The sequence below is a fragment of the Medicago sativa genome, chromosome 6 (genome assembly GCF_051527215.1).
Source record: "Medicago sativa cultivar Bolivia chromosome 6, Bolivia_mono, whole genome shotgun sequence".
Classification (NCBI taxonomy): Eukaryota; Viridiplantae; Streptophyta; class Magnoliopsida; order Fabales; family Fabaceae; genus Medicago; species Medicago sativa.
In genome coordinates this window covers 60,255,756-60,280,678 of record NC_140754.1, presented here as the reverse complement: position 1 = coordinate 60,280,678, position 24,923 = coordinate 60,255,756, and the positions used below count along the sequence as shown (strand labels likewise).

Genomic DNA, 24,923 nt, shown 5'->3' with positions numbered 1-24,923 from the left:
GTTTCAAGTTTGGTGACAGAGGTGATCAACTTCATATGCTTGAGTGTATGAGCATTAATGAACTTCCCAGTCTTAGTGTCAAGCATCTCATCTGTGTATGCTCCAACATTACTAAGTCGGTCCAAAATCCCTCCTTGATAGAAGATTTCTGATAAGAGCCTTCCATAAGGTACCTAGGGTCTCTTCTGCAACTGACTCTTTCTCAGATTATCAATCAAATACTTGAACATGTATTTGGGCACATTCACCTTTTCTTTCTTGATGAAATGCTGAAGAACTTTCTGTGCCAATGTAGGTTCATCACCTCCACCTTTTGGAAGAAGATTCTCATTCTGAATCTTCAGAAGCAGCTTCTTGTCAATGCTTAAGTCAGCATACTTTCCTGCCCGTGTGGAGTTGTACACAGCCAGGTTTACTTTTTCTTTCCAGAAGCCTTCTTCAGAACTTGAAATATCAATCCCTGAATATTTCCCAGAAGCTTCTACTCTGAGTACAGAAGCTATCTGCCATTCAGCAATAACTACTGGAATACCACAGATGCTTGACCTGATTTCTGTGCAAGTAAATGGTTCAAGTCCCATTTCTTTTCTAGTCTTCCCTTTCAGACTAGGGTAAAGTAACACCTTCTCCCTCTCTTCAGCTATTGATGCAGCTTTGTCATAAACCGATGCTCTCACCCAGAAGTGCCTAACCAAGGTTTCGTATGTTGGTCCATTCAACATACTGAAGTATGGCATAAGACCTTGTTCTTCATATTAACTTCTGATCCAACACTTATGGAAAGCTAGAGATGCAAAATCCACATGATTTTCTATTTAAACCATTAAATCCCATTCTTCTAGTTCCATGGTTATTCCATTGATATCATAGGCAGGGGCCTCTTGTGCAGTGGATTCTGGAATGTTCTGATGCTAGCTTGATGATGCCATTGATGATGATGAAGAAGATTTAGGGTTCTAGGTTTTTGAGAAATGCGCTTACTTCGCAAGAGGTTTGAAAGATGAAGTGTTTGTTGTGAAGTGAGTAGTGTGTGAATTGACAAAGTGTTAAAAGTAAAACGATTGCAATTCAAAAAGAGACAAACAAACATAACATTAATGACATTGGGGGCGCGTTAAAGTACTTTCAAAGCTATTAAATCATCATTGCCCTTTTAAGTTACACACCAATACATATAAGCCACGTCAGAAGTTCTCAGAGTAACTGCCAAGTTAGTGGGCCAGTGTTACTACAAAAAGTAACTTCCAGCGTTTCCACTAACTCAACTATTCAGGAGCATAAAATCCAGCTTCTGAACTTCAGATGCTGACGTCATCATCAGAAGCGTATTTTCCTCAGACTCTCAATAAAGAGCTTCTGATGAACCATAGCTTCTGAACTGACTTCAGAACCTAAAATCCTATTCAGGAGCAAGCAAGCTTTTAATCAGACACAAAGTGCATGTTCATATTTTTCTTTATAAAATCAAATCTTTCAACAGTTAAAGGCTTAATAAATATATCAGCTCATTGATTCTCAGTATCAATGAATTGAATATCTAAAATTCCTTTTTGAACATAGTCTCTGATAAAATGGTGTTTGATTTCAATATGCTTAGCTCTTGAATGCAAGATTGGATTTTTAGACAAACAAATAGCAGCAGTATTATCACAATAAATGGGAATACTGTTAGCAATTATCTGATAGTCTTCCAACTGATGTTTCATCCAAAGTAGTTGTGTACAACAACTTGCAGCTGAAATGTACTCTGCTTCTGCTGTAGATATAGCAATAGTTGTTTATCTTTTGCTAGCCCAGGATATAAGATTATCACCCAGAAATTGACAATTGCCACTGGTAGACTTTCTTTCAATCCTATCACCAGCATAATCAGCATCACAGAATCCAATTAGCTTATAATCTAAGGATTTCCTATAAAGGAGTCCAAGATTAGTTGTTCTTTTCAAATACCTGAAGATTCTCTTGATAGCAGTCATATGAGATTCTCTAGGATCTGATTCAAATCTTGCACACAAGCATACACTGAATAAAATATCTGGCCTAGATGCAGTGAGATATAACAAAGAACCAATCATACCTCTGTACAGCTTCTGATCTACTTTAGCTCCTTCATCTTATTTGCTTAAGGTGCGCGTAGGATGCATTGGAGTGTTCATCACTTTACAATCTTCAAGCTTTAACTTCTTCAAAAGCTCCTTTTTATACTTTGATTGATGAACATAAACTCCACCTTTGCATTGATTGATTTGAATGCCAAGGAAGAACTTCAGCTCTCCCATCATGCTTATTTCAAATTCATCCTGCATTAACTTAGAGAATTCCTTGCAAAGAGATGCATTAGTAGAACCAAATATTATATCATCAACATATATTTGCACAACAAGAATATCTTTCTCAAGAGTCCTTCTGAAGAGTGTTGTGTCAACCTGTCCTCTTTTAAAATCATTTTTGATTAAGAAATTACTTAGTCTATCATACCAAGCTCTGGGAGCTTGTTTCAAGCCATATAGTGATTTCTTCAGTTTAAAAACATGATCAGGATACTTAATATCCTCAAAACCAGGAGGTTGTTTGACATACAATTCTTCTTCTATGACACCATTAAGAAATGCACTCTTGACATCCATTTGATATAATATTATACCATGATTAACTGCATAGGAAAGAAGTAACCTGATTGCTTCCAATCTTGCAACTGGAGCAAATGTTTCAGTATATTCAATGCCTTTTTGTTGACTGTAACCTTGTGCAACAAGTCTTGCTTTGTTTCTTGTTACTTCTCCCTGCTCATTCAACTTGTTTCTGAATACCCATTTTGTTCCAATAATGTTCTTGTGCTGAGGTTTGGGTACCAGATCCCACACATCATTTCTTTGAAATTGATTCAACTCTTCTTGCATAGCTAAGATCCATCCATCATCTGAAAGTGCTTCATCAACTGTTGTAGGTTCAATCATTGATATCAGTCCAATCATAGACTCTCCTTGTCTGAAGTATGATCTTGTTCTTCTTGGACTTTCTTTGTTTCCAATGATTAACTCCTCTGGATGTGAAGACTTGTGCTTGAATGTGTTTCTGGGAGGATCTGCTTGATGTGAGCCATCTTGTGCTTCTGATGTGGGTTCAGCTTCTGGACTATCTTCAGATTCAGCTATCTGATCAAGTTCTGGAGTAACTTCAGGAACTGTATCTCTGCAAAACTTTCATCTTGCTTTGAAGTTTTATCTTCAAGCTCTTTGTCATCAAATTTAACGTGCATAGATTCTTCAACACAAAGTATTTCTGAATTATACACTCTGTATGCCTTTGACCTTTCAGAGTAACCTAAGAAGATTCCTCTTTGGGTCTTGGCATCAAATTTCTTTAGGTAGAGCTTGTTATTCATAATGTAACATGTACATCCAAATTGATGAAAGTAAGAGATATTGGGTTTTCTTCCTTTAAAGAGTTCATATGTTGTTTTCTCCAAGATAGGTCTGATATAGATCCTGTTTTGGACATAACATGTTGTATTCACAGCTTCTGCCCAAAAATGTTTTGCTAAATTGTTTTCATGGATCATGGTTCTGGCCATTTCTTGTAAAGTTCTATTCTTTCTTTCTACAACCCCATTTTGTTGTGGAGTTTGATAGGGCCAAACCGCAAGTGCATGACCTATCGAAGTAATAGTAGTAAGTAGAGTTATCGTTCCGCTAGGGAGTTGTTCAACTTAATTAACTTTTAGTGAATGATTAGAGGAGAGGAAGTTAATAAAAGAGAGTTTGATTGCTGAAGGTAAAAACAATAATAATAAAGGGCCTTAGGATCATTGGTTCATCATAATGACTAATCCTTCACTAGACAAAACCTAAACATCTAATTTCATGATTTACACACTAATTTCTAAAGACCGGTTTCCCTTAGCCCCTCACCTTTCCGATGAAAGTCCGGTGAGAGTTTACTTCTAGCAACCAAGCCTATTTCACTGACATGATTACTAGAAGATGCATAGAGGATTGAAACTACTCTTTGTCTCAATAATTGCAAAGACTATTTCACTGTTTTGCAATTATTGTCTAGATTCACTTGTTCCAACATCAAGACTCCGCTCTCGCTTTATGAATTGATGTTTGGGATGATGGATTAACGATTATCAAACCCTCCGCTTTCGCTTCCACAGTTTGATAATTGTTAATCCACGTTAAGACGGTGAATCTAGATTAGAAATTAGGGTTACATAGAAATTAGGGTTTAGACATGTTTTGTTTAGGATTGAGTCATTAGACTCCCCAATAATCCTAAGACTAAGAAGTCTACTCACTCATGTTCATCGTAGACATGGAGGAGGAAGAGAGAAATACGGTAAAATAAATTGCAAAGAAAGTAAAAGGGAAAATAAAGACTTTTATTAAAATAGCAATTGAAATAAACAAAGTAAAGCATGCTTGTTTATGGTGGAGAGCTACTCTATTTATAGCTTTACATTCGACTTAGAAACTAAGCAACTAAAAGGATAAAACGGTAAAGCTGCAACAGGGTAACTTGGGCTTGAAGAAAAGCAGCAAAACAGGTCCTGGGATCGCGCACGGCCGTGCCACATGTTGGCACGGGCCGTGCCAAGCTTCTGGTAGGGGGAATTGTATTTTTGCCCCGTATCTTCGTATTCTTGCGCTGTATTTTGCTCCAGTCCTCTTTCTTTTGCTCCAAGGCACCTTCCACCATATATTTATTCCTAAAATAAAATATAAGACAATTTGAAGTAAAATATTCTAAACTAAAATAAAATGCAATAAAATAAAATCAAATCTAAAATAAAACTAAACTAAATAAGGCAATAAATAAGACTATCTATGACTCATCAAACTCCCCCACACTTGAATCTTTGCTTGTCCTCAAGCAAAAGGCAGCAAACATAGCAGCAACAAAAGATTTGATTATGGCAATATTAAGAACAAATGTCTCAAAAGAAAGGCTTTGCTTCAAGTACACTAATTACAATTTCAAATACTTCTCATGAACCTATTCTACCCAACATCAAGTCTCAAGTGAGTGTGTGTGTGCAGTCCAACCCTTTTCTTGCTCCTGTATAAGACAGATATTATGAGGAATATGTTCTATCCTTAGTGCTAAAGTAACCGAGAAAAGTCCTTTCTTCATTTCATATAAGAGTGATGGGAATTTGAGTTAAAATTAGATTAGATTAACAATTAAGCACAAGGGGCTGCAGATGCTTAGGGGCTATCTATCCTCGTAGGAAGTCTTCTCGGATGTAATTGTCCTTTCCCCCTAGATTCAAAATCACCCTAAGCAGTGCTGTAAAAATTATTATTTGTTTCATCTCCGCGTAGGAAGTCTTTTTGGATGTAATTGTCCTTTCCCCCTAGCATTGATGAATTTGTTTCACTTTAGGTTCAAATTAGGGAGTCACCACCACAATTAGGAAGTTAGGGATTGTCCTTTCCCCCACATGTTGGTGCCATTCTCCCGCCCCATTTAACTTTAACAATTCAAGAATATAACAATTAAGAACATTGATTTCCCACACAAACTTATACTACTTTTACTCTTAAGACTTTAAAGGGACTAAGTTAACACTAAAGATAGAACGTGTTCCTTAAAATACCTATTCATACATTTGCTCAAGGATTGCAACCGAGTGCTTTTCTCATTGGAGAATTTCACAATAAAACATGATATGGGTATAGCAAGAACATAAGAAACACAAGAAACTACTTTTATGTACAAGAGGCAACCTTTTAGAAAGAGACAAAACAAAAATTTTCATGCCATTTTTTACATTAAAAACAAGCTACTAGTCATGCCTCTTGCTATAAAAACAAAACAAAAGAATAAAGTTCAAGGGAGTTTGGGAACACTACGACTCTAGACACTTTATTAGGCCCCCCCCACACTTAGGGGAAGCATTGTCCTCAATGATTCAAAGAAAAATAAATTAAAAGAGAAGAAGTAGAAGAAGAAGGAGAAGAAAGAAGGAGATGAAGAAGAGTAGTAGAGAGAGAGAAGGGAAAAGAGGAAGAAGAGAAGAGAGGAAGAGGAAAGCTCACATTTGTTTATTGAGGTCCGTAAGGAGGACCTTGAAGTTGGAGGTGTTGCATCATCCGATGGAGCATCTCATTATTTTCATTATTGACACGGTTGCCCTTTGAACTTCATTGCGAAGGCCGGATATCTCAACACCTTGCCTTTGTTGCTCGGTGCTCATCCTCTCGATCTCATTATGAATCCATGTCCATCTTTGATTTTCATTAAGCTCACCGGCTGCATGGCCATGGTGCACCTCTTGGTGCAAGTTAGCACCTTCTCCCTCTTCATCATCTTGCTCACCAAGAACCTGCACATCATTAACATACAACCAATTTTCTTCCACCTCGGTGGTAGTCCGAGATGGGTTAGGCAATAAAAACACGATTGGCACATTTAGCTTAAGTTGGTAATGGAGCGGTGGACGATGTTTGATGAAATTCATAGCAATAAGGGTTTCTATGTTAAGCCTATTATTTCCCTCAATTGGTTTGATCCCCTCATCTTCACCTACTCCAAAACACCTAGCTATATATGTAATGATGCCACCCACCACTATGTCTCCTCTACCGGCCGGTCTAGTACCGACAAAGTCTAGGTAATCAATCAAATAAAAACAAGTATTGACGGGGTGGTTGTGGAGCATTGCCCATAGCATGAACAATTCATCGGTTCTAGTGTTTCCTAGCTAGGTTCTACCCCAAATAGTGCAAGCCATTACCCTTTGGAGGTACCTAAGTACGGGGTTGTGGATGTTGCTAGCTTTGTTGGCTCTAGGAACATAGTTGGAAACGCCGGTGATACGTGTCCAAAAGGCAGCTGGGTCATAGTTATCCGGTTTTAGGCTAGGATCCCAATGATCATGAATATATCCTTCATTTGCAAAACCTAAGGCCTCACAAAAGTGCTGAAGTGACATGTCATAATCAATATTCATCAGCCGAAAAACAACTCTATGGTTAGGGTTATCAAAATTCAACTTATCTTTAGTGAAAACAATTGAGCTTAAAAATTCATAAGTGAAGTTTTCATAACCCCGCATAGGTTTCAGCAAATCAGTCCAACCTAACTTTCCTATCAACCTAGAAACATCATCAAACAGCTCTAGCACATCTAAAGTGTTGGGATCAGGATAACGAGAAGGATGCAAGTGTTTAGAGATTAGAATTTTATACCTGTCCCGTTGCTTGTTGTTCTTGAAGTTTATTCCATGATTCTTCACTTGTGCTTGCTTCTTTGGGGCAGGTCCTCCTTGAGAGCTTGCTGGTTCTTTACCACTTCTTCTTGAAGCCATTGACCCTTGTTGGAATTGGTTTTGAAGGTTTAGGGTGTGGGAGAATTTTTGGTGGAAAGGATTGGTTTAGGGTTGGGGTTGATGTTTAAGGAAGGTTTGTTGGTTTGGATGTGGAGATTGGTTAAGGTTTTGTGGTGTTTGGGTTAGGTTTTGAAAGATTAGGGTTTTGGTGAATTATGGTTTTGAATGGATGAAAGATGTTTTTGATTAGTGGTCTTTGTTGTGGATCAAGTTTGTTGTTGATTGGTGAAAGAATTGAGTGGTTTGGTGAAGAATTGAGGGATATATGAAGGTTTGAAGGTTTGAAGGTTATGGAGGTTTAGAGAGAAGTTTGAAAGATGAAAGAGGGTTGTTGTTTGTGAATGAGGAAGAAGAAAGAAAAAAATTATGTATATAGGCAACAAGAACACGGGCACGGCCGTGCCACCCATGGCACGGGCCATGCCATCTTTCTGACTTCAATCTTCAATTTTTCTTTTAAAAACTTGGCACGGCCGTGCCATACCTAGCACGGGCCGTGCCACCTTTCTGGTCCTGGGGCTTCAAAATTTTTCCATTTTTTTCGAATCAACTTGGACAATTACCTACAAAACATCTTAAAACAAAGAAAAACAAAACAAAAGCAGTAAAATGCGTGGGTTTCCTCCCACGAAGCGCTCTTTTAATGTCAATAGCTTGACGGTTAGAAAGAGTCCTTAGAATGGATCAAAGATATCATATTGTGTAGATGACGCTATAAAACGTTCTTTCACAACATGATCGTTAAGCATGCAACAAGAGTAAAGAGCGGGACCTTTCATAACGTTTTCCAACTCAAATCCTACCATCTTATCACTCACTTGAAAGACTATCCTACCAAGTTTAACATCAATGAGAGCTCCTGCAGTTGTGAGGAAAGGTCTACCTAGGATTATAGGGACGTCATCGTCCTCTTCAATGTCAACGACTACAAAATCAGTGGAGATGTATATCCCTTCTATCTTAACGGGTATGTCCTCGACAAATCCTACAAGTTTCATGGTAGAACGATCAGCAATTTTCAATTCCATCTCGGTAGGTTTCAATTCTCCTATCCCTATCCTTTTAAGAAGAGACAAAGGCAGCAAACTAACACTAGCTCCTAAGTCACATAAGGCTTTGTTTATGGTTTCATTCCCGATTTCACATGGTATGGCAAAGCTACCTGGATCTCTAAGCTTAGGGGGTGCTTCTTGGATGATTGCACTAGTTTCCTTAGCCAAGGCTATTGTCTCATTATGCTCTATAGCCCTTTTCTTTGAAAAAATTTCCTTTTAAAACTTGGCATATAGAGGCATCCTAGACAAAGCTTCAGCAAAGGGAAGTTTAATGCAAATCTTCCTAAGTATGTTAACAAATTTTTCAAACTTACCCTCTAGTTTAAGCTTATCAGGATTTAAGGGGGATGGAGTTTTGTTTTCTTCAAGTGGTTTTGCTTCTTCTATCACAACTTTATCACCTAAGGGCTTGACATTTTCTTTCCCAATGTTTTTAACCTTAGCAAAAGTTTCGCCTAACTTACTACCCCCAAAAGATATGACATTAACTTGGGCTTTGGGATTGGCTTCGGTTTGACCAGGAAAGACTCCCGGTGTTTGGGAAGAGGTAGCCACTTGTTGGGCTATTTGAGCGATTTGAGTTTCAAGCATTTTAGAGTGAGTAGCAACAGAATCAACCTTGGTATTGAGCTTGGAAAGAGAATCATTCAGAAATCCAGTTTGGTTTTTAAGTTCTTGAAGTTGTTTGTTTTGGTTGGCAATAGAATTTTCCAACAAAATTTCCAAATTGGATTTCTGAGTGAATCTTTGGTTGTTTGCATAACCGGGTGGTGCTACTTGTCCATAGGGATTTTGGTTTTTATAAAAATTTTGATTTTGTCTCATCCCTTGGTTGTATTGAGCATAATTCATTTGCTCAACACCGTTAATAGAACTACCTAGTTGGCAATCAACACCAGCATTACCAGTTATACCACATATTTCACAAGAAGGAGTAGAAGCAGAATTGATAGCACTAACATTGAGTTTTTCAAGTTTTTCAGTTAGTGTATCAATTTTAGAAGCAAGGTGGTCATAGTTAGAGACTTCGTGTATACCTGCCTCCTTTTTGGAGGATGAAGAACTAGTGATGGCTCTCTCGTCGGTCCATTTGTAATGATTTTGAGCCATGTCTTCAATCAAGGCATACGCCTCCGTGTAGTTCTTGTTCATAAGTGCTCCACCTGCAGCTGCATCAACAGACATCTTAGTGGTATAAGACAAGCCATTATAAAAAGTGTGGACTATAAGCCACTTCTCTAGGCCATGGTGGGGACAAAGTCTTAGCATTTCTTTGAAACGCTCCCACGCCTCATAGAGAGATTCCCCATCTTTTTGGTTGAACCGCGTGATTTGGTCTCTAAGTTTAGCGGTTTTAGATGGTGGAAAGAAACGGGCAAGGAATGCTTGCCTCATCTGATCCCATGAAGTAATGGAACCGACTTCGAGGGAATGGAACCAAGCGCTAGCTCTATCCCTTAAGGAAAAGGGAAAGAGATGAAGTCTTACGGCTTCTTGGTTCTCCTTCATGGTTCCACTAATTCGTAGGAAAACAGAGATGTGAAGATTGGGATCCTCAGTGGGGGATCCCGAAAATTGGTTTTGCTGCACCAAGTTAAGTAGGGCAGGCTTAATTTCAAAATTGTCATCCTCAACCGTTGGGTACACAATAACAGCTTGTGGCTCAGCCGTAGACGGCGTTGCATACTCTTTGAGAGTGCGATTGGCCATGGCGGTGTTATTTCGTGTGTCTCTCTTTCGTCTATGCAAATACCTTTCGATCTCGTTGATTATTACAACTCGATTTCTGGTTTTTCGCATAAAAAATTGAGAACCCAAGAAGTTAGTGATAACAGAAAAATAAAAATAAAAATAAAAACAGAAAAAGAAAGAGAAGAAGAGAGAATTCTAATCACTAAGAAAAAGCTAATTAAATTAGTTAACTCCCCGGCAACGGCGCCAAAAACTTGATAGGGCCAAACCGCAAGTGCACGGCCTATCGAAGTAATAGTAGTAAGTAGAGTTATCGTTCCGCTAGGGAGTTGTTCAACTTAATTAACTTTTAGTGAATGATTAGAGGAGAGGAAGTTAATAAAAGAGAGTTTGATTGCTGAAGGTAAAAACAATAATAATAAAGGGCCTTAGGATCATTGGTTCATCATAATGACTAATCCTTCACTAGACAAAACCTAAACATCTAATTTCATGATTTACACACTAATTTCTAAAGACCGGTTTCCCTTAGCCCCTCACCTTTCCGATGAAAGTCCGGTGAGAGTTTACTTCTAGCAACCAAGCCTATTTCACTGACATGATTACTAGAAGATGCATAGAGGATTGAAACTACTCTTTGTCTCAATAATTGCAAAGACTATTTCACTGTTTTGCAATTATTGTCTAGATTCACTTGTTCCAACATCAAGACTCCGCTCTCGCTTTATGAATTGATGTTTGGGATGATGGATTAACGATTATCAAACCCTCCGCTTTCGCTTCCACAGTTTGATAATTGTTAATCCACGTTAAGACGGTGAATCTAGGTTAGAAATTAGGGTTACATAGAAATTAGGGTTTAGACATGTTTTGTTTAGGATTGAGTCATTAGACTCCCCAATAATCCTAAGACTAAGAAGTCTACTCACTCATGTTCATCGTAGACTTGGAGGAAGAAGAGAGAAATACGGTAAAATAAATTGCAAAGAAAGTAAAAGGGAAAATAAAGACTTTTATTAAAATAGCAATTGAAATAAACAAAGTAAAGCATGATTGTTTATGGTGGAGAGCTACTCTATTTATAGCTTTACATTCGACTTAGAAACTAAGCAACTAAAAGGATAAAACGGTAAAGCTGCAACAGGGTAACTTGGGCTTGAAGAAAAGCAGCAAAACAGGTCCTGGGATCGCGCACGGCCGTGCCAAATGTTGGCACGGGCCGTGCCAAGCTTCTGGTAGGGGGAATTGTATTTTTGCCCCATATCTTCGTATTCTCGCGATGTATTTTGCTCCAGTCCTCTTTCTTTTGCTCCAAGGCACCTTCCACCATATATTTATTCCTAAAATAAAATAAAAGACAATTTGAAGTAAAATATTCTAAACTAAAATAAAATGCAATAAAATCAAATCAAATCTAAAATAAAACTAAACAAAATAAGGCAATAAATAAGACTATCTATGACTCATCAGAGTTCTAGGAGAAGAGAATTCATGGACAATTCCATGTTTTTCACAAAAAGCTTCAAATGGCTCATTTTCAAACTCTCCACCATGATCACTTCTGACTTTCAAAATCTTTGATTCTTTTTCAGATTGTATTTGAGTGCAGAAACTACTGAATACATAACAAGAAACATCTTTACTCTTTAGGAATTTTACCCAAGTCCATCTGCTATAATCATCAACAATGACTAATCCGTGTTTACTTCCATATAAGGATGCAGTACTGACTGGTCCAAATAGATCAATATGGAGTAGTTCTAAGGGTCTGGAGGTTGAAACAATGGCTTTTGTTTTAAAAGATGATTTCACAATTTTCCCTCTCTGACATGCACCACAGAGTGCATCTGAATGATTGTCAATGTCTGGTAGGCTTTTGACAAGTTGTAACTTACTAAGCTTAGAGATTAATCTCCAGTTAGCATGTCCCAACCTTTTGTGCCACATCCATTTCTTATCATTCACTGACAGAAGGCAAATTACCTTATGGTCAGCCAGTTCTGAAAAATTGATTTTGTAAACATTCTCTACCCTCTTTCCCTTGAACATAATGGATTTGTCTTCCTTGTTGATTACATTACAGTTGGCTTTCTCAAATAACACATCATAACCATTGTCACAAAATTGACTAATGCTCAAAAGGTTATGTTAAAGACCATCTACCAACCATACATTATTAATTGAGGTAGAGGAATTACCAATAGTTCCTGTACCTATGATCTTGCCATTCTGGTTGCCTCCAAATTTCACACTTCCTCCTTCTTTCATTGTTAGGTTGAGGAACATTGACTTATCTCCTATCATGTGTCTTGAGCAACCGCTGTCTAGGTACCATGATCTTTGTTTCTCCTTTGCTCTTAGACATACCTGCAGCATTGACATTTTCAGATTTAGGTACCCATTGTCTTATGGGTCCTCTCAGGTTAGTACTAGAAGTTTTACTCTTCACTTCTTGTACCTTGTGTTGTGTGTTGGGTTGCTTCTGATTAACCATCACCTTAGGTTTTACCACCTTTGGTTTTGGTACTTCAGGAGCAGTAACTGTTTTCTTCTGAGACTTAGACTTCAGAACCTCATATTTTGGTTTCACCAGACTCTGAGGAACAAGTTCTGATCTCTTCAGAATCTTGATCTTTGAAGTCTTGGAATCAGAGTTGATCATAGCCTTTGGCTTGGAGTTCTTTGGCTTTGAAGTAATCTTAGCCTTAGAGCTAGAAGCTTCAGGTTCTGATTGAACAACAGTTTCCAACTCAGCACCTTCAGGTACAAAGAAGGTTTTCAATCCTTCCTTGATGCATTCACAACATGCTTTGAGACTGATTTCATTAGGTTTCCCTCCTGAAAACCAATCCCTTTGTCATTGTTTCTGTAAATGCTATAAATCATTGAAGCAACTCTGCTTCTATCAATATCAGACATGATAAAATCTTCAAGAGCAATTTCATGGTTGCTTAAAGTTTTCTCATTAAACTTTTCTTGTAGCTTCTGACATAAGAACCTGAGCTTGTCTTCATAAGTTTTACAAATGAAGTCAAAGCCCCTAAGTCCTTCTTCAGAAGCTTTCAGATCCAATAGAGTTGATTTTTGTTGTTTCACTAAATTAACATATTTTTCTTTTAAATCCTTCAACTCTTTGGTTCTTACTTCAAAATGTGTAAGAAGTTCTTTAAGTGACTCAACAAGTTCATTTCTGGGAATTTTAGAATATACCTCGTTTTCATCTTCTGAGTCTGAATCTGATCCAGCTTCTGAAGTTGCTGTTGCTACCAACCCAACAACTATCTTTGCATCTTCATCAGCTTCCTCTTTATCAGATCCAGATTCATTTCCCAAATCATCCCAGGTTGCCATTAAACTCTGCTTAATCTGCTTCTTGAATTTGCTTGGTTTGAAAGATGACTTCTTTGACTTGTCCTTTGACCTTTCCTTCTGAAGATCAAGGCAATCAGCAATGAAATGTCCAGGCTTATTACAGTTGAAGCAACCCTTCTGATCTTCTCTCTTTGAGCTTCTGGAGTTACTCCTTCTGTTCAGAAACTTCTTATCCTTCTTGGCCAGATACTGAAGTCTGTTGGAGAGCATAGCCATTTCAGCAGCGTCCTCTTCAGAGTCTGAACCAGATGGTTCTTCTTCTTCAGATTCAACGACTTTGAGAGCTTTTGATGACTTGCCTTTGGATGGAAGAGCTATTGATTTACTCTTCTTAGTAGACTCATGTTCATTAAGACTTAACTTATGAACTTTGAGAGAACTAACAAGATCTTCAACACTTAAAGTGTTTAAATCTTTAGCTTCCTCAATGGCAGTCACCTTTGGTCTCCATCTAGCAGGCAGACTTCTGAGTATCTTGCTCACATGATCAGAAGCAACAAAACTCTTCTTCAGTATTTGAAGTCCAGAGACCAGAGTTTGAAACCTTGAGTGCATCTCCTCAATAGTTTCATCATCCTTCATCTTGAACAACTCATACTGATGTACAAGCATAAGAGCCTTTGCTTCTCTAACTTTCTTGCTGCCTTCATAGTTAGCACAAAGAGAAGCAAACGCAGTTGACTTGTCACTCATCTTCATGTACTCTGCTTTAGCAATAGCAGTGACAAGTTCTCCTCTGATGATATGATGCTTCTTGTAAATCTTCTTCTGAGCAGGAGTATGTTTCTTTCTATCAACAGCAGCTCCTTCTTCATCAAGAGCCAAGTCATCACCAACACCTTCTTCTAGTATGTCCCAAAGTTCTTCGTCTAAACTCATGACATAACTATAAAAGTTGGTTTTCCACCAAGAAAACTCTTCAGGGTCTCCATTGAATCTAGGAATCTTTCCTACGCTGGATTTCTTGTTGTCAATATTGTAATCATGAGCCACAGCAAAATGATCAGGTCCAGATCCAGAAGTAGAAGTACCACTAGACATGTTTTTCTCAGATCTTTGACTGTTACACTGTTAGGTGTTATCAACAGAACCAAGGCACTGATACCAATTGAAGGTGAGAAAAACACAAGAAGGGGGGGTTGAATTGTGTTAGACGTTTCTTCGTTTTCTATAAAACTCAGAGCACTTAATTTCAGAAGCTTGAAGAACTGCTTCTGAAGGGAGTGGTCAGTTGTGTATGCAGCGGGATAAAACAGAGAGAATGGAAAGAAGAAAGACACAAAGCAATTATACTGGTTCCTTCGGATAGGGCCAAACCGCAAGTGCACGGCCTATCGAAGTAATAGTAGTAAGAAAGAGTATCGTTCCGCTAGGGAGTTGTGAATTCAATCAACTTTTAGAGAATGATTAGAAGAGAAGGAAGCTTATAAAAAGGGGTTTAATTGCTGAAGGTAAATAACAATAATAATAAAAGAGCCTTGGGATTATTGGTTTGTCATAATAACAAATCTTTCACTAGACAAGACTTTAACTTCTAATTCCATGGTTTACACCGTAATTTCTTAAGACCGGTTTCCCTTTAGCCCCTCACCTTTCCGATGAAAGTCCGGTGAGAGTTTACTTCTAGTAACCAAGCCTATTTCGCTGACTTGATTACTAGAAGATGCTTATAAGGATTGAAACTACCTGTGTCTCAATAATTGCAAGGACTATTTCACTGTCTTGCAATTATTGTCTAGATTCACTTGTTCCAACATCAAAGCTCCGCTCTCGCTTTATGAATTGATGTTTGGGATAATGGATTAACAATTATCAAACCCTCCGCTTTCGCTTCCACAGTTTGATAATTGTTAATTCATGTTAAAACGGTGAATCTAAATTAGAAAGTACGGCTACATAGAATTAGGGTTAAAGCTTGGTTTGTTAGTATTATGACATGGGGGAAGAAGAGAGAAAACAGTAATATAAAAGAACAATAATATAAAAGTGAACTTTTATTCCAAGAACAAAAGATGAATGTTTATGATGGAGTGCTACTCTATTTATAGCTTTACAATTGACTTAGAAACTAAGCAACTAAAAGGGTAAAACAGTAAAGCTGCAACAGGGTAACTTGGGCCCGAAGAAAAAGCAGCAAAAGAGGGTTCTGGATCGAGCACGGCCGTGCCACATGTTGGCACGGGCCGTGCCAAGCTTCTGCCTTGGTGGGAATATATTTTTGTCTCGTATCTTCGTATTTTCGCACTGTATTTGCTCCAGTCCTCTTTCTTTTGCTCCAAGACACCTTCTACCATATATTTGTTCCTAAAATATAATAAAAAGCAATTTAAAGTAAAACATTCAAAAAGGAAATAAAATGCAATAAAATAAAATCAAATCTTTAATAAAACTAAACTAAATAATGCATTAAATTAGACTAATTATGGACTCATCAAACTCCCCCACACTTGAATCTTTGCTTGTCCTCAAGCAAAAGGCAATAGACATAGCAGCAACAAAAGATTAATCATGGCAATATTAAGAACACATGTCTCAAAAGAAAGGTTTTGCTTCAAGTACACTAATTACAATTTCAAACATTCCTCATGAACCTATTCTACCCAACATCAAGTCTCAAGTGAGTGTGTGTGTGCAGTCCAACCCTTTTCTTGCTCCTGTATAAGACAGATATTATGAGGAATAGGTTCTATCTTTAATGCTAAAGTAACCGAGAAAAGTCATTTCTTCATTTCATATAAGAGTGATGGGAATTTAAGTTAAAATTAGATTAGATTAACAATTAAGCACAAGGGGCTGCAAATGCTTAGGGGCTATCTATCCTCGTAGGAAGTCTTCTCGGATGTAATTGTCCTTTCCCCCTAGATTCAAAATCACCCTAAGCAGTGCTGCAAAATTTTCTTTTACTTCATCTCCGCGTAGGAAGTCTTTTTGGATGTAATTGTCCTTTCCCCCTAGCATTGATGAATTTGTTTCACTTTGAGTTCAAATTAGGGAGTCACCACCACAATTAGGAAGTTAGGGATTGTCCTTTCCCCCACATGTTGGTGCCATTCTCCCGCCCCATTATAACTTTAACAATTTAAGAATATAACAATTAAGAACATTGATTTTTCCCACACAAACTTATATTACTTTTACTCTAAAGACTTTAAAGGGTCTAAGTTAACACTAAAGATAGAACGTGCTCCTTAAAATACCTATTCTTACATTTGCTCAAAGATTGCAACTGGGTGCTTTTCTCATTGGAGATTTTTCACAATAAAACAAGATGTGGGTATAGCATGAACACAAGAAACACAAGAAACCACTTTCATGTACAAGAAACAACCTTTAAAGAAGAGACAAAACAAAAAAATTTATGCCATATTTTGCATTAAAAACAAGCTACTAATCATGCCTCTTGCTATAAAAACAAAACAAAAGAATAAAGTTTAAGGGAGTTTGGGAACACTACGACTCTAGACACTTTATTAGCCCCCCCCCCCCCCCCCCCCCACACACTTAGGGGAAGCATTGTCCTCAATGATTCAAAGAAAAAGAAATTAAAAAAGAAGAAGTAGAAGAATAGGAAAGAAGAAGGAGTAGAAGAGAGAGAGTAGTAGAAAGAGAGAAGAGATAAGGGAAGAGAGGAAGAGGAAAGCTCACATTTGTTCATTGAGGTCCATAAGGCGGACTTTGGAGGGTGAAGGTGTTGCGTCATGTTTCGGAGCATGTGATTATTTTCTTTATTTATTCAATTGCTCCTTTGGACATTGTTCCTTGCAACACCTTGTCCTTGTTTCTCGGTGCTTATTCTTTGAACTTTGGTTTGCATCTATGCCCGCCGTTCATCATTATAGCTTCCACCGGCTTCTTGTTTATGATGCAAGTTTGCACCTACCTCCTCTTCATTACCACCATCATCTCCATCATTATGTACATGTGGGTTAGTACCAACATAAAACAAATTTTCCACCACCTCCGGATTAGTTATTTCCGAATTAGATAGAATAGTCAAACAAATTCTCCATTCATATTGGTAATTGTGAGTAGGGCCATGGGTTCTAAGGAAGGACAAAATAGTATATAAGTCTAGATAATAGTTCCCCTCTATCCTCTTGATCCCTTGATTCACACTCACCCCAAACTTCCTAGCAAGAAAAGTGATGATTCCACCTACCATTATATCACCCTTATCATTCGGTTTCTTTTTAACAATTGAAACAAGATAATCAAGCAAATAATAGCAAATGTTAATATGATGGTTATAAAGCATAGTCCACAACATAAAAAACTCACTAATCCGCATCATTCCTACCTCTAGCCTACTCTATTATGCATCCATGCCCATCTTTGGTTTTCATTAAACTCACCGGCTTCATGGCCATGATATTCTTCCTCTTGGTGCAAATTAGCACCTTCTCCCACATCATAGTGCAAGTTAGCATCGTCTCCCTCATCATCATCTTGCTCACTAAGAACCTGCACATCATCAACATACAACAAATTTGCTTCCACCTCGGTGGTAGTCCGAGATGGGTTAGGAAGTAAAAGCATAATAGGCACATTAAGCTTTGAGTTGGTGATGGAGTGGTGGACGAGGTTTGATGAAATTTATAGCAATGAGGGTGTCCATGTTAAGTCTATTGTTTCCCCCAGTTTGTTTGATCCCCTCATCCTCACCAATTCCAAAATGCCTAGCTATGTATGTAATGATGCCACCCACTACTATATCTCCTTTACCGGCCGGTCTAGTACCGAGAAAGTCTAGGTAATCAATCAAATAAAAGCAAGTGTTGACTGGGTGGTTGTAGAGCATTGCCTATAACATGAACCACTAATCGGTTCTAGTGTTTCCAAGTTCGATTCTACCCCAAATAGTGCAAGCCATTACCCTTTGAAGGTACCTAAGTACGGGGTTGTGAATGTTGCTAGCTTTGTTGGCTCTAGAGACAAATTGGGTTAGACCGGTGATGCGTTCCCAAAAGGCAGCTGGTTGGTAGTTATCCGGTTTTAGGCTAGGGTCCCAAGAGTCATGAATATACCCCCTCATTTGCAAAACCTATGGTATCACAAAATTACATATCATAATTATCATTCATTAACCGGAAAGAAACTCTATGCTTAGGGTTATCAAAATCCAACTTATCTTTAGTAAAAAAAATAATTGAGCTTAAAAATTCATAAGTGAAATTTTCATAACCCGCATAGGTTTCAATAAATCAGTCCAACCTAGCCTTCCTATAAGCCTATAAACATCAGCACTAAGCTCTAGCATATTCAAAGTATGAGAATCAGGATATCGAGAAGGATGCAAGGAATTAGATATTAGAATTGTATACCTGTCCCGTTGCTTGTTGTCTCGGAATTGTATTCCATGATTCTTTGCTTGTGCTTGCTTCTTTGAGGGAGGACCTCCGAAAGAGCTTGTTGGTTCCTTACCACTTCTTCTTGAAGCCATATGACCTTGGGTGTGGATTGGTTTTGAAGGTTTAGGGTTTGGGAAGATATTTGGTGGAAAGGATTGGTTAAGGGTTGGGGTTAATGGAGTATGAATTTGGTGTTTGGTTGGATGAAGGTTGGTTTTGATTGGTGGTTAAGTTTGGAATGATGAATTGGGATAATTTGGTTAAGAATTTGTTGGCTTTGGTGGAGTTATGGAGGTTTGGAGGTTGGGGGTTAATGGAGTTTTTAGAGAGAAGTGAGTGAATGGGGAAGGAGAAGAAATTTTTTTGAAGGTATGTGGTGCAGAAGCTTGGCACGGGCAGTGCCAACATTGGCACGGGCAGTGCCAACATTCTGCCAGTTTTTTAGTTTTGGGTGGTTTTGGGTTGGCACGGCCATGCCAACATTCTGGTCACGGGGGCTTCAAAATTTTCAGTTTTTCTTGAATCATACTTGGACAATTACCTACAAAACAACTTAAAACAAAGAAAAACAAACAAAATGAAAGCAATTAAATGCGTGGGTTGCCTCCCACGAAGCGCTCGTTTAATGTCATTAGCTTGACGATCAAAAGGTTTCTCTATCCGATACCTAATTTCTCACTAAGGGACAATGGCATCAAACTAATATTCTCCCCCAAATCACATGTGGTTCTTTCTATAGTCTTGGATCTTATGACATATGGTATGGAAAAACTCTCTGGATCCTTAAGTTTAGATGACAATTTGCTTTGAATGATTGCAATGGATTTCCTAAACTGCTCATCTAACTTGGACTCATCAAACCCTTGTGGGAAATGAATTTTTGGATCATATGGTGGTGATATGTGAGGCTTTCCACTTTCTACTACAACTTTCTCACTTTGTGGCTTTTCACTCTCTACCTAAACCTCAATTTTCTTGGTTTCCACAACGGGGTCTTCTAATTGCTTACCATCCCTAGCATTTATTAGGCTTTTGGGGTTGGTTTCAGTTTGACTCGGGAAGACTCCGGAGGGTTGTGGGGAAGAGGTTACTTGTTGGGCTACTTGAGGGATTTGAGTCTCAAGCATTTTGTTGTGAGTAGAAAGAGAATCCACTTTTGCGGAAAGCCTATTGAGAGAGTCATTCAAAATTCCAGCTTTGACTTTAAACTCTTGGTTATGCCTAATGTTATCTAATTCAAAATTTTCTATCAAAAGTTCCAAGTCGGTTTTTTGAGAGACTCTTTGGTTGTTTGCAAAACCGGGTGGTGATGTTTGTTGTCAAAAAAGATTTTGAGGGGTTTGAAAAAAAATTTGACTATTCCTAAACCCATTGTTTACCTGCTCGGGACTTCTAACAACACTACCTAGTTGACATTCAACACCAGTGTGACCAAAAATTTCGTAAGCTTTACAAGGTGGTGAAAGGGGGGAAAAAGTCCATTGATAAAGGTTTTGAGCCATGCCTGAAATCAAAACAGTTAGAGATAGAATAGAGAAAGAGAGAGAGAGAGAGAGAGAGAGAAAGATATTTTTTTACTTTTTATAAATATATATATATATATATATATATATATATATATATATATATTTTGAAACAAATATAAAACGAAAATAAAAAAAAATAGAATAAAATAAAGATTTTTTTTTTTAGAAAGAAATATAAAAACAATAAACTAAAATAAAACAACGAAAAAGTTTTTTTTTTTTTTTAGTCTAATCACTATTAAAAAGTTAATCAAATTACAACAACTCCCCGGCAACGGCGCCAAAAACTTGATAGGGCCAAACCGCAAGTGCACGGCCTATCGAAGTAATAGTAGTAAGAAAGAGTATCGTTCCGCTAGGGAGTTGTGAATTCAATCAACTTTTAGAGAATGATTAGAAGAGAAGGAAGCTTATAAAAAGGGGTTTAATTGCTGAAGGTAAATAACAATGATAATAAAAGAGCCTTGGGATTATTGGTTTGTCATAATAACAAATCTTTCACTAGACAAGACTTTAACTTCTAATTCCATGGTTTACACCGTAATTTCTTAAGACCGGTTTCCCTTTAGCCCCTCACCTTTCCGATGAAAGTCCGGTGAGAGTTTACTTCTAGTAACCAAGCCTATTTCGTTGACTTGATTACTAGAAGATGCTTATAAGGATTGAAACTACCTGTGTCTCAATAATTGCAAGGACTATTTCACTGTCTTGCAATTATTGTCTAGATTCACTTGTTCCAACATCAAAGCTCCGCTCTCGCTTTATGAATTGATGTTTAGGATAATGGATTAACAATTATCAAACCCTCCGCTTTCGCTTCCACAGTTTGATAATTGTTAATTCATGTTAAAACGGTGAATCTAAATTAGAAAATACGGCTACATAGAATTAGGGTTAAAGCTTGGTTTGTTAGGATTATGTCGTTAGACTTTTCCAACAATCCCAAGACAAAGAAGTCTACTCACTAACGTTCATTGTAGACATGGGGGAAGAAGAGAGAAAACAGTAATATAAAAGAACAATAATATAAAAGTAAACTTTTATTCCAAGAACAAAAGATGAATGTTTATGATGGAGTGTTACTCTATTTATAGCTTTACAATTGACTTAGAAACTAAGCAACTAAAAGGGTAAAACCGTAAAACTGCAACAGGGTAACTTGGGCCCGAAGAAAAAGCAGCAAAAGAGGGTTCTGGATCGAGCACGGCCGTGCCACATGTTGGCACGGGCCGTGCCAAGCTTCTGCCTTGGTGGGAATATATTTTTGTCCCGTATCTTCGTATTTTCGCACTGTATTTGCTCCAGTCCTCTTTCTTTTGCTCCAAGGCACCTTCTACCATATATTTGTTCCTAAAATATAATAAAAAGCAATTTAAAGTAAAACATTCAAAAAGGAAATAAAATGCAATAAAATAAAATCAAATCTTTAATAAAACTAAACTAAATAATGCATTAAATTAGACTAATTATTGACTCATCACCTTCCACAATCCGGAAGTAGTCCAGTCCCCCTTGCACTTCCAAGGAGATTTCACTAGAATGTAATATCTGATTACAAATGCTTAAGCACACAGCAAGAGACTTCTTTTGCTCAAGCACACTTCGCAAGAGTCTTCCTATGCTCAAGAAAACAATCAAGAGACTTCTATGCTCACGCACAACTGCAAGAGACTTCTAAACAAACAAGATTACAAAGAATAATGTTTGAGGACGAACACTTGATATACAATCAGTGGTGCTCACAATATAATCAGATACAGACTCTAAGACTTAAGAATTTCTAAGATAAGAACTTGAAAACAGAAATTCTAAGTGACTTTGAAAGCAGAACAATTTCAGCAGAGTTTTGGCGCTTGTAAATTGTAGTAAAGTCGTATGCCAAACTCTAAGTCTTCACTCCTTTATATAGAGGTGTGAAAGAGACGTTGTGAAATTGCCAGCACATCAAAAGAGTCGTTGTTGAAGCTTGATCTTTCACCAATGATCTTTTGCCTAATTTGGTTGTTGTCCTATGAAAAACCAATTTGAAATCCATTCCTATTGTGAAGGAACATCTTTGCACGCGTAGCCGTATTCTGGAGCTGTTTTCTTGTCTTGTAGCGTGGACAACTGCAGAGTAGTGGAGAAGGTGGTTGTACAGTTTGTACAAAGTACAATGTCAACGCTTTCGTTCATTTTGCAAGCAAATGCCTTCAAACACCTTTGAAATGACCGTTGCAAAGTTCCACTAGTCTTCTGATGTCTTTAGGTGAATTTCGATCCATGAAACAACTCTTGAATCCTTGAATTTTGCAAATCCAGTTGATCTTCAGCTTCTGGTGAAAAACAGCTTCTGATGAGGCAGCTTCTGATGATGTAGCTTCTGATGACATGGCGCTTCAGGACCTCTAGTCTACAGGAGCACTAGTCTTCAGGAGCACTTTGACTTCAGGAGCGCTTTAGTCTTCAGGAGAACTTCTCCTTCAGGAGCGGTTTAGTCTTCAGGAGCACTTTGCCTTCAGGAGCATCTAAGCTTCAATTTCGTTGATTTCTTTTGCTCTTTATTAGCTCACTCAGGACCTTTGTATGATGTAAAACTTTAACTATGGTCCTGTACACTTGAACAAATATTAGCTAGTCCAATTTACAATTTTTAATACCTTGTTATCATCAAAACTCTTAAGGTTCATGTTTAAACACATTTTGTTCCAACAATTTGTTGTGTATTGTGATGCTTCTAAGATGGGTCTTGGTGGTGTGCTTATGCAGAATCGTCAGGTTGTGGCTTATGCTTCGAGGCAGTTGAAAGTGCATGAGAAGAACTATCCGACTCATGATTTGGAATTAGCGGCCGTTGTGTATGTGTTGAAGATTTAGAGGCATTATTTTTATGGTTCTAAGTAGTGTTCAGTGATCACAAGAGTTTGAAGTACTTGTTTGACCAGAAGGAGTTGAATATGAGGCAGAGAAGGTGGTTGGAGTATCTTAAGGATTTTGATTTTCAGTTGGGTTATCATCCCGGAAAGGCGAATGTTGTTGTTGATGCCTTAAGTAGGAAGTCATTGCATATGTCTGCTTTGATGGTTAAAGAGTTGGAGTTGATTGAGCAGTTTCAAGATTTGAGTTTGGTTAGTGAATTGACACCAGAGGGTGTGAGGTTGGGAATGTTGAAGCTGACGAGTAATATATTGGGAGAGATTAAGAATGGTCAGAAGGAAGATTTGGAACTTGTGGACCGTGTGGTGTTGGTTAATCAAGGTAAAGGTGGAGACTTCAAATTGGATGAGAACGGTGTTTTGATGTTTCGTGATCGTGTTTGTGTACCAGATGTTCTTGAGCTTAAGAGACGGATTTTGGAAGAAGGTCACAGAAGTAGTTTGAGTATTCATCCAGGAGCGACTACGATGTATCAAGATTTGAAGAGGTTGTTTTGGTGGCCTGGAATGAAGAAGGAGATCGCGGAATTTGTGTATGCTTGTTTGGTTTGTCAGAAGTCTAAGATTGAACATTAGAGGTCGTCAGGTTTGACGCAACCGTTGTTTGTGCCAGAGTGGAAGTGGGATAGTATCTCTATTTATTTTATTGGAGCTTTGCCGAAGACTGCGAAGGGTTTTGATTCGATTTGGGTGATTGTTGATCGGTTAACGAAGTCGGCACATTTTGTTCCTATCAAGACCGGTATGTCTGTGGCGAAGTTGGCTGAGATCTACATTGAGCAAATTGTTAGATTGCATGGTATTCCTTCTAGTATTGTGTTAGATCGGGATTCGTGGTTTACTTCTAAGTTTTCGGAGAGTTTCCTAGTTGCTTTGGGAACTAAGTTGAGGTTGAGTTCTGCTCGTCGTCCCCTGACTGATGGTCAGACGGAGAGGACTATTCAGAGTTTGGAAGATTTGTTGAGAGCTTGTGTGTTGGAGCAAGGTGTCAGTTGGGTTGAATGTTTACCGTTGATTGAGTTTACTTACAACAACAATTTTCATTCTAGTATCGGAATGGCACCGTTTGAGGCTTTGTATGGTCGGAGGTGTAGGACGCCGTTGTGTTGGTATGAGTCAGGTGAAAGTGCTTTGTTAGGACTGGAAGTTGTGCAAGAAACTACGGAAAAGGTTAGGATGATTCAAGAGAAGATGAGAGCGTCTCAGAGTAGGCAGAAGAGTTATCATGATTGGAGGAGGAAGGACATAGAGGTTCAGGTTGGTGATCATGTGTTATTGAGAGTGAATCCTGTAACCGGTGTTGGACGTGCTTTGAAGTGTCGGAAGTTGACTTCTCGTTTTGTTGGACCGTTTGAGATTGTTGACAAGGTTGGGGTTGTAGCGTATCGGATTGCGTTACCACCGTCTTTGTCGAATATTCATGATGTATTTCATGTGTCTCAGTTGAGGAAGTATGTGTATGATGCGTCTCATGTGATTCAAGTGGATGATTTGGAAGTAAGAGATAATTTGACCGTTGAGACTTGGCCAGTTAGGATTGAGGATCAGGAAGTGAAGCGTTTGCGTGGCAAGGAGATCGTCTTGGTTAAAGTGATTTGGGTTGGACCAACTGGTGAGAGTGCCACCTGGGAATCGGAGAGTAGGATGAGGGTTTTCGTATCCAGAGTTGTTTCCTTCAG

The 24,923-nt window shown here is 38.2% G+C and overlaps 1 non-coding gene and 2 pseudogenes across 1 annotated transcript; 1 reads left to right on the top strand and 2 right to left on the bottom strand.

Moving 5' to 3' along the window:
- Positions 1 to 8,607: 8,607 nt before the first annotated feature.
- On the bottom strand, positions 8,608 to 12,969 carry LOC146916024 (uncharacterized; annotated as a pseudogene).
- LOC146916025 (small nucleolar RNA R71) lies at positions 9,632 to 9,738 on the top strand. Its single transcript, XR_015017051.1, has one exon. It is a non-coding gene; the product is annotated as a small nucleolar RNA R71 (small nucleolar RNA).
- Positions 12,970 to 19,459: 6,490 nt separating the features above from the next.
- LOC146916021 (uncharacterized) overlaps positions 19,460 to 24,923 on the bottom strand; it is an 86,138-nt pseudogene continuing 80,674 nt past the window's right edge.